We start from the raw sequence: 15,932 nt of genomic DNA on the forward strand, positions 1-15,932 counted from the left end.
ATTTGAAAGGTAACTACTTCTGATGTTACAGATACAAAATATTCATGAAACAGCCACTTTGATAAAGAGACAATTTTCCATGGCCAATTTGCCTCCAGTGCACATTGCAATTGTGCGCCCCTCTTCTACGTTTGGCCACATCACACACAGGTCTTCTTAAACTTTGGATGAGCATGAAGATTTCAAAGCAGGTCTACCCATGTTTTCCACAGCTTCATCAACCGCATTGTCATATAGCTAATTCTGACACAAAACTGCATGATCCTAATTCATGATAAAAACCCGAATATTGATGTAATTGCAGTGTTGAAGAATGAAAATCTATGTTAGGCAGTAAAAAAACAGTGCCTTAATCGACTATTAGTATGAGAAACATTAATGGTAAATGGATTTAGTAATTCGGTAAGGTACCTGGAATTTCATGAAATTATATATTAATTTTCTTCATAATGAGTTCCATATGTCCTCAACAAGTCCTTTTTGTTTTGTAGCTGTAAGGATAAACCCCTCAGTTGATTCATCCAGCAATTCCATTCCACATTTCATTTCTCTGTCCCTGCATATTCATTGTATTTTTACTTCTTGGCTCAGTTTGAGGGGCCCCTTATCCAAAGGGATCAACCAAACTATACAGCCAGTGATATTAGGGTACACCAGCAAAGAACCGTTTTCATGTACAATTGTTGCAATTAAATGTGCAACCTTCTGTCCTTCCATGTAAATGAAGTCCAGTCAATTTAATTAAATGGAATCCCTTTTTGTTTATTATTATTATATAATGGATATGTTGGCAAACATCATAGTGATAAGGTCCCAACAAAAATCACAGAAATTTGAAAGCATATTTGGCAGCTCCAATATAAGATTATGGGAGAGCTAGCCCTTGAAATAGTGCAAAACGAAATTGGCAGTATTTCAGTATCAGAACATGCAGCAGAAGTTTAGAGGGGTGGACCTACCTGACTGACACAAAGGCATTCTGGCCTGTGTGGACTAGGCATGGCATATGTTCATGTTAGATATGGGGTCTCTAGTTGGCAGTGGTTTGCACCCCATCCAAGTACAAACCCTACCTTCTAGTCAGGATAAGGGAGTTACATACCCAAGATGACACCTGCTCACCCCCTTGGTAGCTTGGCACGAGCAGTCAGCCCTATCTCAGAGACAATGTGTAAAGTATTTATACATAACACACACAGTGACCCAGCCAGTGGACACCACACCAGTTTAGAAAAACAAACAATTTTTATCTAAACCAAACAAGAACAAAATGACAAAACTCCAACATAAAAAACTCAAGATATCACTTTTTAAAGATTTTAAACAATGCTATCCATATAACTCTATGGATTTGACAATTTTACACAAACTACCTTAAATGTGTCAAAATCCACAAGGAAAAATAGCAGCAGAGGAGAGAAGCGTCAGAAAACACAGCGATGCATCGATTCCTGAGTCCCTGAGGAGGCGATGCATCTGTTCTGTTGAATGCAGGAGAAGAGCTGTGTCAAATCCTGACTAAAAGGGGAAGCGATGCATCAAAATCCAAGACGGTTTGGGTCTGCAGGAGATGTAGTAGAAAACTTGGCACACAGGTGCGAAGTGTCTAAATACGAATGCACCGAAGGTCAATGGGCAGCAACAATAGGCGATGCGTCAATTTTGTCAGCCGCGGATCTGTGATGTGTCTATTCTTTTAGCCGCACAGCAGGACCTGCTTCAGAGTCAGTGTGGGGCATGGTGCTCTGAACTCAGGCTAAGTTGGTTTCTTTGACTGTGGGCATGCGCTATGTCGATTTCTGCTTCCGCACGGCAGCTGTGCATGGAAACATTTCCTGCACATCGATGCTGCATCACAAAAACTGGTGCTGGAATGACGAAGTGTCAGTTTTAAAATTATTTGTAGCCTTTTGCAGCAGGACCAACCATCAGGGGCCCAGAACTGATATTAGGACCACTTGGCAGGTCAAAAATCCTAGCAGTGGAGTCCAGGGGTGCTGCAGGTGAAGTCTTAGATAGCCATGAGACTTGTTAACAGGGGACAAGTGCACAAAAGCCCTTGCAGAAACTTCACAAGCAGAATACACAGCAGACTTTAGCCCTTTTCCTCTCCAAAGCAGAAGCAGCAACTACAGGCCAACCCCGAAAAGCAACACACAGCAAAGGGACAGAACTCCTACTTACAGCTCTTCAGTTCCTCCCCTTGGCAGATTATCCTCTTGAGCCAGATGTGTTCTAAAAGTCTGGGATTTTAGGTCCAATACTTACACCCCTTTTGGCCTTTGAAGTAGGCCCTCTTCAAAGGAATATCTTTGTAGTGCACAAGTTCTTGCATTGCTATGTTTTAGCTCCAGACACACTCCAGGCAAGTGGAGACAGCAATGTGAGAGGCCAGACACAGACCTATTCAGGTGTCCGTACAAACTCCTCCCACCACTCTAGCTCAGTTTGGGCCATCAGCCTGGTGATTGGCAATCAGGATATGCAGGACACACCTGAACTCCCTTTGTGTCAATGTCTAGAGTGAATGCACAAACAGGCCCCTATTAGTCTAAATCAGACATTGACTTCACAGGCAGGCAGAGGCACAGGATGGTTAAACAAGAAAATGCCCACTTACTAAAAGTGACAATTGCAAACTCATAAATTAAAAACCAACTCCACTAAAAGGTGTGTTTTTAAATACTGAGCTCAGAGACACCAAACTCCCAAATCTAGCTGTTCCCAATTGAAACTTGCACTTAAATTTTACAAGGCAGCTCCAATATAAGGATGTATGACGTTACAACGCATACTTTTACATCGCATGCCTTTACAACGCGGTATTTACAACGAATACCATTACAACGCATAGTGCTTTTAGGCGCTGGATAGGGATTTATTTAATTTACTATTCCAACTCCAGTCCCCGTGGATAGTAGGGAAGGTGTTGGATAGTAAATTAAATATATTCCCTATCCTAGAGCGCCCCCAGCGCAATGCGTTGTAATGGTTTGCGTTGTAAAAGTTGCGTCGTAAAGCCACTGCATAGTAAAAGTTGCGTTGTAAAGGTTGTACACCCCAATATAAGCCTATGGGAGAGCTAGCCCTTGCAATAGTGCAAAACAAAATTGGCAGTATTTCACTATCAGAACATGTAAAACACACCAGTATGTGTCATAACTTTCACATACTTCACCTGCCCCTGGGGGGTACCTTGGGCCTATTGGTAGTAAAAGGGAAGTTTAGGGCCTGGAAAGTGGGTGCACTTGTAAACACACCAAGGGGAGTAGTGTGTGTGGATGTCTAGAATAGAGGTGGCACGTGCTTAGTGAAAAAATACTGCCCTCACTCACAAAATTGTGACATGCTTCATCATCGGGCATGCTGCAGTACACCCCTGCGCAGACCAACACCCGGGGTGGAGCAAAAGGGAGGGGAAGACAATAAAAACACATATACATAATAATGTACGTAATAGTTCCTGGGATCACCGACTCATAAAATATCGGCTGGTGTTTGAGGTTTCACTGTCAGGAGCCGGACTTAGGCATTCTATTTGTGGAATGATTGCATCATTGTCTGACGTTGTTCTATTCTGGGATTCAGGAGGTGGCGAGCTGCGATCCACCCACGGCGTGACTGTGTGGCCACAAGTGCCTGAGCTCGCTCTTCTCTTGCCTGCTCCGGAGTTGGAGCCCCTAAGATCTCGCCACTGCCAGCACTCCAAGTCCTGCATCTCCTATGACGCTGTGCCAGTGCTGCATGCGGTCTAGGGCTCGGGAAAGACGGGACGGACAAGTCGTAGTGCTTTTGTTTCACCCAGTCCTAGGCGTCCGCTGGGTCAATGAAGAAATAAATCTTATTTCTAACCATCGCTTCAGTGTGGCTCAGAAGAGAAGTGAGTAGCATAGTCCTGCCTGCTGCAGTCTGCACTCAATACGCAGAAATGAGGACGGGCAAAGCTGCACTGACAAATGTGTAATCTGGAAATATGAATATGCATGTGTTTTCATGTTGAAGGGGCCCAGCTGACCTGGTCACCTGCAAGATTGTCTCCTTATCTCTGTATTTGATTATTCTAGCCCCTACAGGTCTAGAGGGGGGGTGGAGGACATTGGTGGCAGTCACACCAGAAACCCAATGGGCACGGTCTACTAGGAAGTGAGGGTACAGCTTATCTAGAATTACCAACTGTAGTAGCCATGCTTTAAAGATGCTCTCAGGGTCCTCAACTTTAACTCCTTCCGGAAAGCCCAAGTCTGTCTTGCTAGATGAATACAGAGTTTGAACTATGTCCTTCATGGTCATTGTTAGGGCTTCTGACCTTACTGGTTTCATAAGCTCAATTTCTGCAGAGAATTAATAATGTATTTCAATATCAAGACCTGATTTACCTGAATGTTCCCTGGTGCTATTGACCAAATATTGCTAACACTATATACATCTTTTGAGGCACTTAACCCTAATGCTAAACCAGGAGACACAGCACATTCAGAGGTATTTTCTTGGATTTTCCTATAGAACACAATGATGTATTAATTTCAAATGAAGCAATATTACTTGTTATTTTTAAAAGGAGGATCACAATCCTTATTGTTATAAACAGAAGCACAAACAGCACAATGGCTGTGAACACCATGATGATCACTACAGTATATTTTGATTGTATTTCTTTTACCCCTTGTTGGTACTTAGTGCTAATTGTTGGTATTTTGTGGAGCTTTTCGCATTAATATGATTTATTTTGTATGGTTTTACCTTCAAATGAGCATATGTTTTTGAAATATTACAAGTTTTGCTTTAACTAAGTAACAGTTTTGGCCAAGGAGTCAAGGGCCAGGGGCCGGATGTAGGTCGGTCGGTAACGGCCGAAAATCGGTATTTTCGGCCGTTACCGACCGAGATTCACAAAATGGTATGTAGGTCCAGGTATTTTACAGATTCGGAAAATTTACCGATCGGTAAATTTACCGAATCTGTAAAATACCGAATCGGTATTTTTTACCGATTCGGTAACAATGAGATGTAGGTGGGACTCTTCTGAGTCCCACAAGCCTTACAGAATCGGTATTTTACCATTAAATCCAACTTCATGGTAAAAAAACGATTCCGGTGTGCATGCACATGTGTGCATGCACACCTGTGCCATATGACAGGCAGACCTACCCTTAGGGCAGGTATGCCTGCCACATGGCCCCCGAATCTTTTTTGGGGGTGCTAGAGGGTGTCAAAGTGACACCCCCTGCACCCTTGTCAAAATCGGTATTTACCGATTCTGTAAATACCGACCGGTAATGCCCCATTCATTCCTATGGGCTTCAAAGCCCATAGGAATGAATGGGACATTACCGGTCGGTATTTACAGAATCGGTAAATACCGATTTTTACCGATTCGGTAGCAGGAACATCTGGATGTTCCTACATCTCAACCCCTTAGATTTACCGATTTTTAATTACCGAATCGGTATGATTCGGTAATTTAAAATCGGTAAATCTATTTTACCTACATCGGGGCCCTGATGTAGGTAGGGTTTTACCGGTCGGTAACGGCCGAATTCGGCCGTTACCGACCGGTATTTGGCATTTGATATGTAGGGGCAGGTAAACAGGGAAAATCGGTAATTTTACCGATTCGGTAAATATACCGGTCGGTAAATTTACCGACCGGTATATTTACAGAATCGGTAAAATTGATATGTAGGTGGGACTCTTCTGAGTCCCACAAGGCCTACAAAATCGGTATTTTACCATCAAATTGTATTTGATGTTAAAATACCGATTCAGGTGTGCATGCACATGTGTGCATGCACACCTGTGCCATATGACAGGCAGACCTGCCCTTAGGGCAGGTATGCCTGCCATATGGCCCCCGAACCTTTTGTGGGGGTGCTAGAGGGTGTCAAAGTGACACCCCCTGCACCCTTGTCAAAATCGGTATTTACCGAATCGGTAAATACCGACCGGTAATGCCCCATTCATTCCTATGGGCTTCAAAGCCCATAGGAATGAATGGAGCATTACCGGTCGGTATTTACCGAATCGGTAAATACCGATTCTTAACGATTCGGTAACTGGAACATCTGGATGTTCCTACATACCCCCACTTCCTATTTACCGATTCTTAATTACCGAATCGGTAAAATTCGGTAATTAAGAATCGGTAAATAAGTTTTACCTACATCTGGCCCCAAATGTTTTTGTGATTATGATAACCATATACCAGTTTCTTGAATCATACCACCTTCTTTGAATTAGGCTGTTAGTTTTTGCTTCAGCTGGTATGGAAAGTAAAAATAGCTCTGGTGGCCAACTTTCCATCTTGGACAAAGTATTCAGCCTTCATATCAATAGGTCACATAGCAATCTGATGTTTGATTCCTCTAGGTAGTCAGTCTGAAAGTAGTGTATGAAGGCTGACACCTTGATACGTTTCTAAAATAAAATTGCTTTGCTGCCATTACAACTGCTATATCATGCAGTTTGATATTAGTAGTGCTACACCTAGGTGGTCCACTCCAATATTAAGTCCCATAAACATACCTCATTTACCATGCCCGAACCGTTTGGTGCCATGTTGGTGGACCATAAAACAGCGCATCAGACCACGGGCACCAGACAGCTAATAGTTTTAGTTCAACAATGGATAGTTTTGAGTTTCAAGCAGAGGCGAATGAATAATAATTTTCAGATAACGCATTGCCAAGAATGTGCAAAGAAACTTAAAATTGTATCATGTAATTTACATAGTTAAGTAACACGTCGTGACTGTTCTGTCTTTCTATTCTAATACTAGAAGTCCTGCATGAATAATGGTAAAAGCAAAACTCAAAAATGCAAAGACAACATTTTTTTGACAAACACTACTGAGATCTCACTTTGGATAAACTGGATCAGCATGTTAAAGAGAAGGTGTTTGTGTGAGGTTGTTTTAATATTCAAACGGCCAAACACAAATAATAATTAAGCACTGTCTTACAAGTTAAAGTGTGTGTATGGTCACTGTGGGTTTATGGACACTCCAATGAAGTAACGGTCCAAGAACACTCTTCTTTTCATTCTGCATTAATGTAGTGCTTCTTGCAGTTTCGCTGTTTGCAACATGCTGCCGCATTTTATTATTGAGATTTCTTCACATCAGCAGTTTCTACCTAATGTTTTTTTAGTATGGTTTGCCTTTGAAACAGAAAATTGCAATAGTTGTGCTCATATGATTTTTCAGATTTCACACCAGGGAGTCTTTGTTACTACATGTTCTAAGGCTTCCACCTTAATTTATCAACCTCCATGATGCAGTGAAGTCCATTGTTAAAGTTTACTTACACAGCACCTGCATTTCAGATATCGTACTGTGCAAAATGTCCAGGTCTATTGTTCAGTGACTTGTGTAACTTCTTTGAATTTGTGTTTAATGTGTTCAATCAAACATTTAAACCAATCTATCAATCAACATTTATAGAGCACAGAAAGTCACACATGATGGTCTTGAGGGTCTGGAGCTGTTTGCTCCTGTGTGAAGGTTAGATCATTCAAACATCCAGGTCTTTAGTTCTCTTCTGAATTGCTAGAGCAATTGTATGGTCCTGAGCTGCAGGGAGAGGTTTTCCAAGCCTTGGCTGGCAGATGCAAGAAGGATCATCCTCCGCTGTTGGCTCGATGGATTCGTGGGGTGTCTGTGAGGGAGAGGGAAGCTTTTCGAAGGTGTTTGATGGTTGGTGGAAGGTCAGGCATTTGTTAAAGAATGCTTGTCCTTTGTTGTACAGGGCCTTGTAGGCGTGGGTCTGCAACTTGAACTGACATCTCTTCTGAATCTGGAGCCAATGTAGTTTCTTCAAAATGAGTGTTATGTGTGTCCTTCTGGGGTCTTACAGCTGAGTTCTGTATTGTCTGGAGTCTCTTCACAAGGCCGTCAGTGATTCCTACATAGACCGTGTTTCTATAGTCCAGTCTGCTGCTAATGAGGGCCTGAGTGGCGGTCCTTCTGGTGTTTACCTGGAGCCACCTGAAAATCTTGTGGAACATGCAAAGGGTGTGAAAGCAGGAGGATGAGACTGCATTGGCTTGTTTCTTCATGGATAGATTGCTATCCAGGATGATGCCGAGGTTGCAGGCATGGTCTGTTGGGGTGCAGGTTTTGACCAGCTCCACGGGCTACCATGAGTTGGTCCATGGCGAGGTGTTGTTTCCAAAGATGAGGACTTCTGTTTTTTTGGTGTCAAGTTTGAGACAGTTGTCCTTCATCCAGTCTGCAACGCTCATCATGCATCTGTGAAAGTTAGCTTTTGTGGTGGAAGGATCTTTGGACAGTCAGAGGATGGATGAGCTGTTTGTCCTTGATGAAGGAGATGATGTTGAGTTTGTGTGATCTGACAGTGATGGCCAGGGGGGTCATGTGGATGTTGAAGAGGGTCGGGCCTAGGGACGATCATAGAAGAACTCAGTAGTTGATCTTCTTGGGCTCTGATGTGAATGGTGGGTGATGGATCCTTTTGGGCTCTGCTGGTGAGGTATGAGGTGATCCATTTGAGGGTGTTTCTTTGCATCCCAATATGGTGCAGGGCCTGTAGGTGTGGGTCTGCATCTTGAACTGGCATCTCCTCTGAATCTGGAGCCAATCTAGTTTCTTGAGATGGGGTGTTATGTGTGTCCTTCTGGAGTCTTACAGCTGAGTTCTGTATTGTCTGGAGTCTCTTCAGGAGGCGGTCATGTGGATGTTGAAGAGGGTCCGGCTGAGGGACGATCATAGGCAAACTCAATAGTTGATTCTAAAGTTTGCTGAAATATACACATATTATATTTATACTCCTGTGTCCTATTTAATATGGTTTAAGATAATAAAGACTTTATGATTAGATGATTAATATTCCCGGCTAAGGGATAATGAACGACAGAATTAATTTTATCGAAACACTAGGCTAAGATGGCGCTCGAAGTTGAAGACTACATAAAGCCATTACAAGATGGCGACGATGTAGCACGCGAAAACATTATCGAGGTCCATGCCTGATACACGGTAAGCGGTACTCGGATGGGGCAATAATCCTAACTATTTGCTAATGGAATACTGAGTTTGGTTATACTTACATTTTACAGAATAATGGAACGAGATTAACATTTACTGCGGGGTACCCGATAAGAAAACACTTACAGGTAACAAATTCGATTAATTTTAAATGACCAAAAAATAAGATTCGAACTTGATGTTTAGTGTCAATAGGAGTATATTTATTATATTTCCTTGTTCTAGAAGAACGTGCCAGAGGGACTGATATCTGATTAATATTACTGAAAATTTGAAATCGTGCTACAAGACACTATATATATTTGGAGAAAAGGTGAGCCACAGGAGATACTTAGAAAAAGTATAATGTGTGGGATACACCAATAACTGCAATTAAGAGAATAGTTTATGATTGGGGTCGTTTTTTCGTTGTAGCTATACGTTGATTTGTAATTCTGTGGACAGGACCTATCATATAGAATTGAAATTGGACCTCATAGGGGTAGGTCATACAAGTCAGGGATTACTGGTTACCACTCAAATCTTGGGAATTATATTTGGGTCCTGCCCACTTGGCAACTATGTTACATTGCACTACGGTGACTCTTGTTTCTTTCTTGGCACTAGGATCTTCCTGTTATGTCTATACTATGTTCCACTATAATTCGGTGGTTTTCTTAAATGCAATGACTTGATCATTGCAAGAGCTTGTTGTAAATATTGTTAACCGAATTAAGGCTAAAATTAAGATTATTGTAATTACTTACAGCCCTGAAGAAGTCTGTATGTCAAAGACTGGCTAAGACGAAACACGTGTTGGCTGTTTTGAAAGTGTTATATTGGGAAGAAGAAGGACAAAGAATAAAGAAAGGAAACTTGAAGAACAACAGAGAATACAAATTGTGGACTGTAATTAATAATTGGAGTGCTTGGTGGAACATTTGTAATAGTTCTTCAATTTGGCTGGGTCATTGGATGGTTTTTTCAGGAGGGACCTCACTTCAGCGTGTGCTTTCAGTCCTCAGGGAAGGAGGCAGAGGTGATGGAGGTGTTCAGGTCCTCCCTAAGCTTGTCACGATTTTCTTGCTTCCAAGGTTGAAGAAGTAGTGGGTGCTCCAGGGTGCACAGAGTTAATGATGGAGAATGTGTCTTCCATGGTGTGGAGTTCCCAGTGGGTGAGAAAGTGTTCGGGGTTTATGTTTGTGGGTGTGATTTGGTTGATGCTGTCTGCAGTGGAGGGTTGGCATTCAACGTTTTTGTAGATGGCCGAGAACTTGTTGTCGAAGAAGTCCACAAGGTTGTTGCACAGCTCCTGAGAGGGAGATATGTCATTCTTGGTGGCTGCAGGATTGGTGAATTCCTTCACGATGGGGAAGAATTATTTGCTGTGATTTGCATTGGCTTTGATGTGGTCTGCTAGGGTGTTTTTCTTGGTTTCTTTCAGGATGTGATGTTACCGATTGAGAGTGTTCTTGAAGGAGGTCCGATCTTCTGTTTTTTTTGCTGATGAGCCACTTCCTCTCAAGTTGTCGGTTCCTACCTGTGCTTAGTATTGCTATAATGTGTGCATGATATGAGTTCATGATGGAGAATGTGTCTTGCATGGTGTGGAGTTCCCAGTGGATGAGAAAGTGTTCAGGGTTTATGTTTGTGGGTGTGATTTGGTGGATGCTGTCTGCGGTGGAGGGTTGGCATTCGACGTTTTTGTAGATGGCCGAGAACTTGTTGTCGAAGAAGTCCACAAGGTTGTTGCACAGCTCCTGAGAGGGAGATATGTCATTCTTGGTGGCTGCAGTATTGGTGAACTCCTTCAAGATGGGGAAGAATTCTTTGCTGTGATTTGCAATGGCTTTGATGTGGTCTGCTAGGGTGTTCTTCTTGGTTTCTTTCAGGATGTGATGCTACTGGTTGAGAGCGTTCTAAAGGAGGTCCGATCTTCTGTTTTTTTGCTGATGAGCCACTTCCTCTCAAGTTGTCAGCTCCTACCTGTGCTTAGTATTGCTATAATGTGTGCATGATATGAGATAATATTGGTGGTATTAAATGCGAAATGTGCCTTTTTTATTTTCTAAAAGACACATGATAATCCTGATGGCTAGGATTTGATAAATATTTGATTCTATGTTGCTTTTTTCCTGTCCTAAAACAGTTTTTTGCAAGGGGAGTAAATATTCGAATCACTGTTAACAACATTTGATTAAATACCATTACCAATACTAAATACTGCTAAACGTGATCCAATGTTATGCTTCTCTCAAACTTTTTGCAATTTACTATCAACAAATTCTAGTACAGGAAAGAAACATATTACCCTGACCCGGCCCTCAATATACAGAATATTTGGGTGGATATTTGATTTTGCTAAACCAAGCCAGTGTGGAATAAATTATGTTGAAATCTTTTTCACTTAGCAGTAAGGAACTTCCTTGGTTGCAAGAGCTGTGCTTATTAAATGCTACATGATAGTAGTCCATTGTATGCCCTGGTAATTACCACAAGTTGCCCTAGACAACCACACAACCACAACGCAAATCCACAGTTATCGATATACTGCATGTTCAGGAATGTAGTAGAAAATCTCCACTTTGAAATTAATAAAAATGTGCACCATATGATATGGTCCATAGCTCTCCCGCAGGAGAGACCATGCCATTAAGAAATGTACACTGACCACATTTCAAACTCATTGTACAACAGCTAACTGGAAGACTTCAGCATACAATGGGGACAGCGTAAAACTATCACCATTCAGTGTCATAGCTTTCCTGAATTTCCATATTCCTTCCCAACATTGAACCAAACAAACATGCACTTCCCATTCGTTCTCACATATCATTGTTTTCATGACTTGAATTTGGCAATGCCAGGACCAATTTTGGATTAGTGTGCCTGATAACCCCAAAATACCTTCAAGGTTGAAACAGCAACACTTCAATAGACCAAGACAGACAACCAAAAATGCCAGCTAAAACAATACGAGCATATTTTGACATATAAATGTGTCAATCCATTACCCATTTGCCTCTATTGAACTGAGGAGGCGTGTACGGTGATTGTTGTCATATCTTGCAACTACATCTTTAAAGTTGTGACATCAAACATAAAGAGGAAACAAAGAAAGCAAATGTTACAATTGTTTAGAAAGCCTTAAATTCAGAGTGAAATGCAATACATATAAAAGAAAAAGAAAAATGATCACATGAAAAGACAGTTAAATCTTCTAGGCACTGCTTTCTATGATAGAAATTAATAAAACATTAAACAGACTGACGCATTGGAACACATGACTCAAACAGATATGGCAAGGAGCCTCACTAAAAAGCTTTTTTAAATTCTGTAAATAATCCTTCCACCCCTAAAATGTTAGGGCTTCTGTCCTAGCACACTATAAACAATCTTACTAATTTCACCTGAAGACATTGAGCTGTAGCTATCAACTTGTGTCCCTTCATACAATTACCACCCCTCCTTCTCTTCCTTATTTTTGGTTGTCTTCATAGCCAGTGTATCTTACATGTTCATGATTCGCTCTTTCACACATACGATAGACGTAACATGTGATAATGTTCAGAATCATGTGCTAACTTGACTGGGACTAATAACCGATATGTTTAATGTGCATCCTCCACTTTGTTGTACATTTGACCATCACCTGAGAAATGTAACGCCACATAATCCAAGTACACCGCAAGACCATATAAAGTACCTGACAAACTCTAATCTCTCACAGCCTTATATAAACAGACACCCTAGGATATTGTGGCATAAATTACCAAATTTGGCGTCACACAAATAGTAATTTAATAGGAAAGAAGTTTTGCAGCATTTAGCAGGAAATCATTGTACTTTCCTTTTTAGGTCTCGTGACCTATCAATGCGCATGCGCATTGAGAGAAGCGAGACTATAGGGCTTTAAACAAGGTTTACCCAAGGTTTGCCTAGACTGGCGATTTGGTGCTGTGCCCGTGCGCTTTTAGGTCAATGCGCAAGCGCATTGACCTAAAATGCGCGTGCACAGCATCAAATCGCCATCTGTTCCCCAGCAGCACTCCTCCCACTCCTTTGAAGTGAAGCTTAGCTTCACTTCAAAGGCCCCTGCCGCTCTCCCCGCTCCGCCCCCTGCTGCGGCCGTGTCGCACTTCTCCTCCCCCCTACCCACATCGGGGTTTTTTTTCGTTTGTTTTTACACCTGAGCTTTTCGTTTTTGTATGCAAAACTTTGCATTTTGGGAAGGTGCTTGATTAATTCAATTCTGCGCACTCGTGTATTGCTTGCTAATGAGTTTTCGAACGGAGCGTTATATTCTCTTCCTGCCTACATTGTGATCATACTATAATCGACTGGGATTTTACGGTCTGTTCTTATTTTCACAACTGGGTTTTCTGTTTCCATGCTGCCTGGCAACACTGCTCGGGACGCGGTGCAACGTGACGGACAGCCGGTTTTGACGTCATTTGTATGCAGAACCATGCATGACTATTAAACTACTCGTTTTGGCATTAAGCCAACTGAGTCTTTCTACGGTGAAACTTTGTTAATTGATTTTCGCGAGCCAAACAGCGGGATATTTAAGGGGCCTCGCATTTCTATCCCTTCCCAGCACAGTTGCAGTCTGTCTTCCTTTTGTCTCTCCCTATCCCTCTTACTTCACCTTTTTCTCTCCCCTTCCCTCTGCTTCGCCATCTCTTCTTTCCCTCTCGATTCCCCGTGTTTCCTCCTTTCCCCCGCCTCACTCTCTTCACTATATGTCTCACTCCTTTCTTTCTCCCCTTTATATATTTTTTCCGTTCTCTACTTCTCTCTGTCCCTTACCTCTGAGTTGTCCGCTCTCCCCTTTCTCTCACCGCACACCCCTTCCCTCCCTCCACTCGTCTGTTCTCTCCCTGCCCCCTTGTTTTTTTTTCCTCGCACAAATGGGAAAAATGGCACCCATCTGTGAACCTGGCAACCCTGGGAGCTGCTTTCCTTCTTAGATGGCATCACGTCAGCAGCTATTCCGGGTCCCTGCCACTCCGGGTCCCAGTTCAGGCCTTTCTTTTGCACGTCATTGTTTTCGGGCAAATTGGTCCAATTTTCAAAAGGGTAGGGGGTGCGGGGGCACACTGCAGGTCAGCATTACATACCGCAAATCATTATGGCAGATGCAGTTCCTGTTAGATGTGTTTTAACATATGTGTTTGCACAGCCAATGCTTGATGCATTCCTGGACATGTGTTTCTGAGTTATTTCGCTCCTTCAACAGAAAGTTGCAGTCGTATTGAGATCAATTACAGTTCCTTCTTCCACGTGTATCTGCTGCTGTACATTTAAATGTATATCAGTTCTCCTGCAAGAAGTGTTGTCTTCCATACTATGCTCTCCAGATGACACCATATCATCAGCGAATCCAGAGCTTTGCCCTGGGCTTGCCTTTACCTTTTAGGGTGCATTAGTACATCTGTTATAGTTGAAATGAAACAGGACGACAACTCCCAGAATGCATTCGGCTGTTAAAAGGAAAGCTGAGCACTATTCTGTGTAGCTGGTATTGTGCTCTTACTTGTACATCCGTTCCTGTGCTATGAGCTGCTCCTGGGCTTTTAAAAATGCAGCAGTCCTACTGAGAATGTATATGGAGTCCCTGCTAATAATTGTTGCATCTGTGGCATTAAACAAGTCAGACCCCTCACCCTCACCCCCTCACCCTCAACCCCTCACCCTCAACCCCTCACCCTCACACCCCCTCACCCTCACACACCCTCACCCTCACACCCCCTCACTCACCCTCACACCCCCTCACTCACCCTCACACACCCTCACACACCCACTCACCCTCATACACCCTCACATCCTCTCACCCTCACCCATCCACCCTCACACCCTCACCCTCACACCCTCACTCATCCTCACCCCCTCATCCTCACACACCCTCACTCACCCTCACACCCTCACTCAGCCTCACTCAGCCTCACTCAGCCTCACCCTCACACACCCTCACACACCCTCACCCTCTCACCATCACCCCCCCTCACCCTCACACACCCTTACCCTCATCCCCTCACCCTCACACACTCTCAGTCACCCTCACACCCTCACCCTCACACCCCCTAACCCTCACACCCTCACCCTCACTCCCTCACACACCCTCCCTCACCCTCACTCACCCTCCCTCACACACCCTCACACACCCTCACCCTCACACCCCCTCACACCCCCTCACTCACCCTCACACACCCACTCACCCTCACCCTCACACCCTCACACCCTCACACCCCTCACCCTCACACCCCTCACCCTCACACCACTCAGTGCTACAACACATATTGTGTTACAATAGGTGTCACATTTGCGAAAGATAAAACTATTGGCATTGTAAATAACAAAGCTATTAATTTCGCTATTTTCAAAACAAGCACATAAATAAAAAATGTGTCCTTTACAATACCAATAGCTCAAACTTTCCTAATGCGAGACCTATTGCATTGCTGTGCTTCTCTCCCCTGCTGCACTCTCCTGCTCTCTAGAGATGTGGCCTAACGACCAGAGCTGCCATCTAAGTCACGTAAATACAAAACATGTTGCATTCCAAATGCTATAGGTGTCACATTCGCGAAAGTTATAACTATTGGCATTGTAAATGACAAAGCTATCAATTTAGCTATTTTAAAAACCAACAAATAAATAAAATATTTGTCATTTACAAGACCAATAGCTCCAACTTTTCTTAGGCGAGACCTATTGCATTTCCAATGCTTGTTTTTAATATTGCCGCCAGCATGTCACACACATGCCCTTTGGCTGCGGGCCTAAATTCTGTGCCACCCCAGACACTGCAATTTTGAGCAGCAGGTGTTTTTTTTTTAAGCCGCCTGTCCACTAGTACCGAGGCGCTGCACACAAGCCAACTGCAATTGGATATGAGTTCATTAAAGTGGGTTTGCTTGAATGGTACAAGACACTGCTGATACAGAAG

The 15,932-nt window shown here is 43.0% G+C and overlaps 1 protein-coding gene across 1 annotated transcript in view; it reads left to right on the forward strand.

Annotated features, from left to right (window-relative positions):
- Window positions 1–15,932, forward strand: part of LOC144824267 (contactin-associated protein-like 5) — a 1,441,011-nt gene that overhangs the window by 1,016,065 nt on the left and 409,014 nt on the right. The window lies entirely within an intron of this gene.

The sequence above is a fragment of the Lissotriton helveticus genome, chromosome 3_1, assembly GCF_964261635.1.
Source record: "Lissotriton helveticus chromosome 3_1, aLisHel1.1, whole genome shotgun sequence".
In the NCBI taxonomy this organism is placed as follows: domain Eukaryota; kingdom Metazoa; phylum Chordata; class Amphibia; order Caudata; family Salamandridae; genus Lissotriton; species Lissotriton helveticus.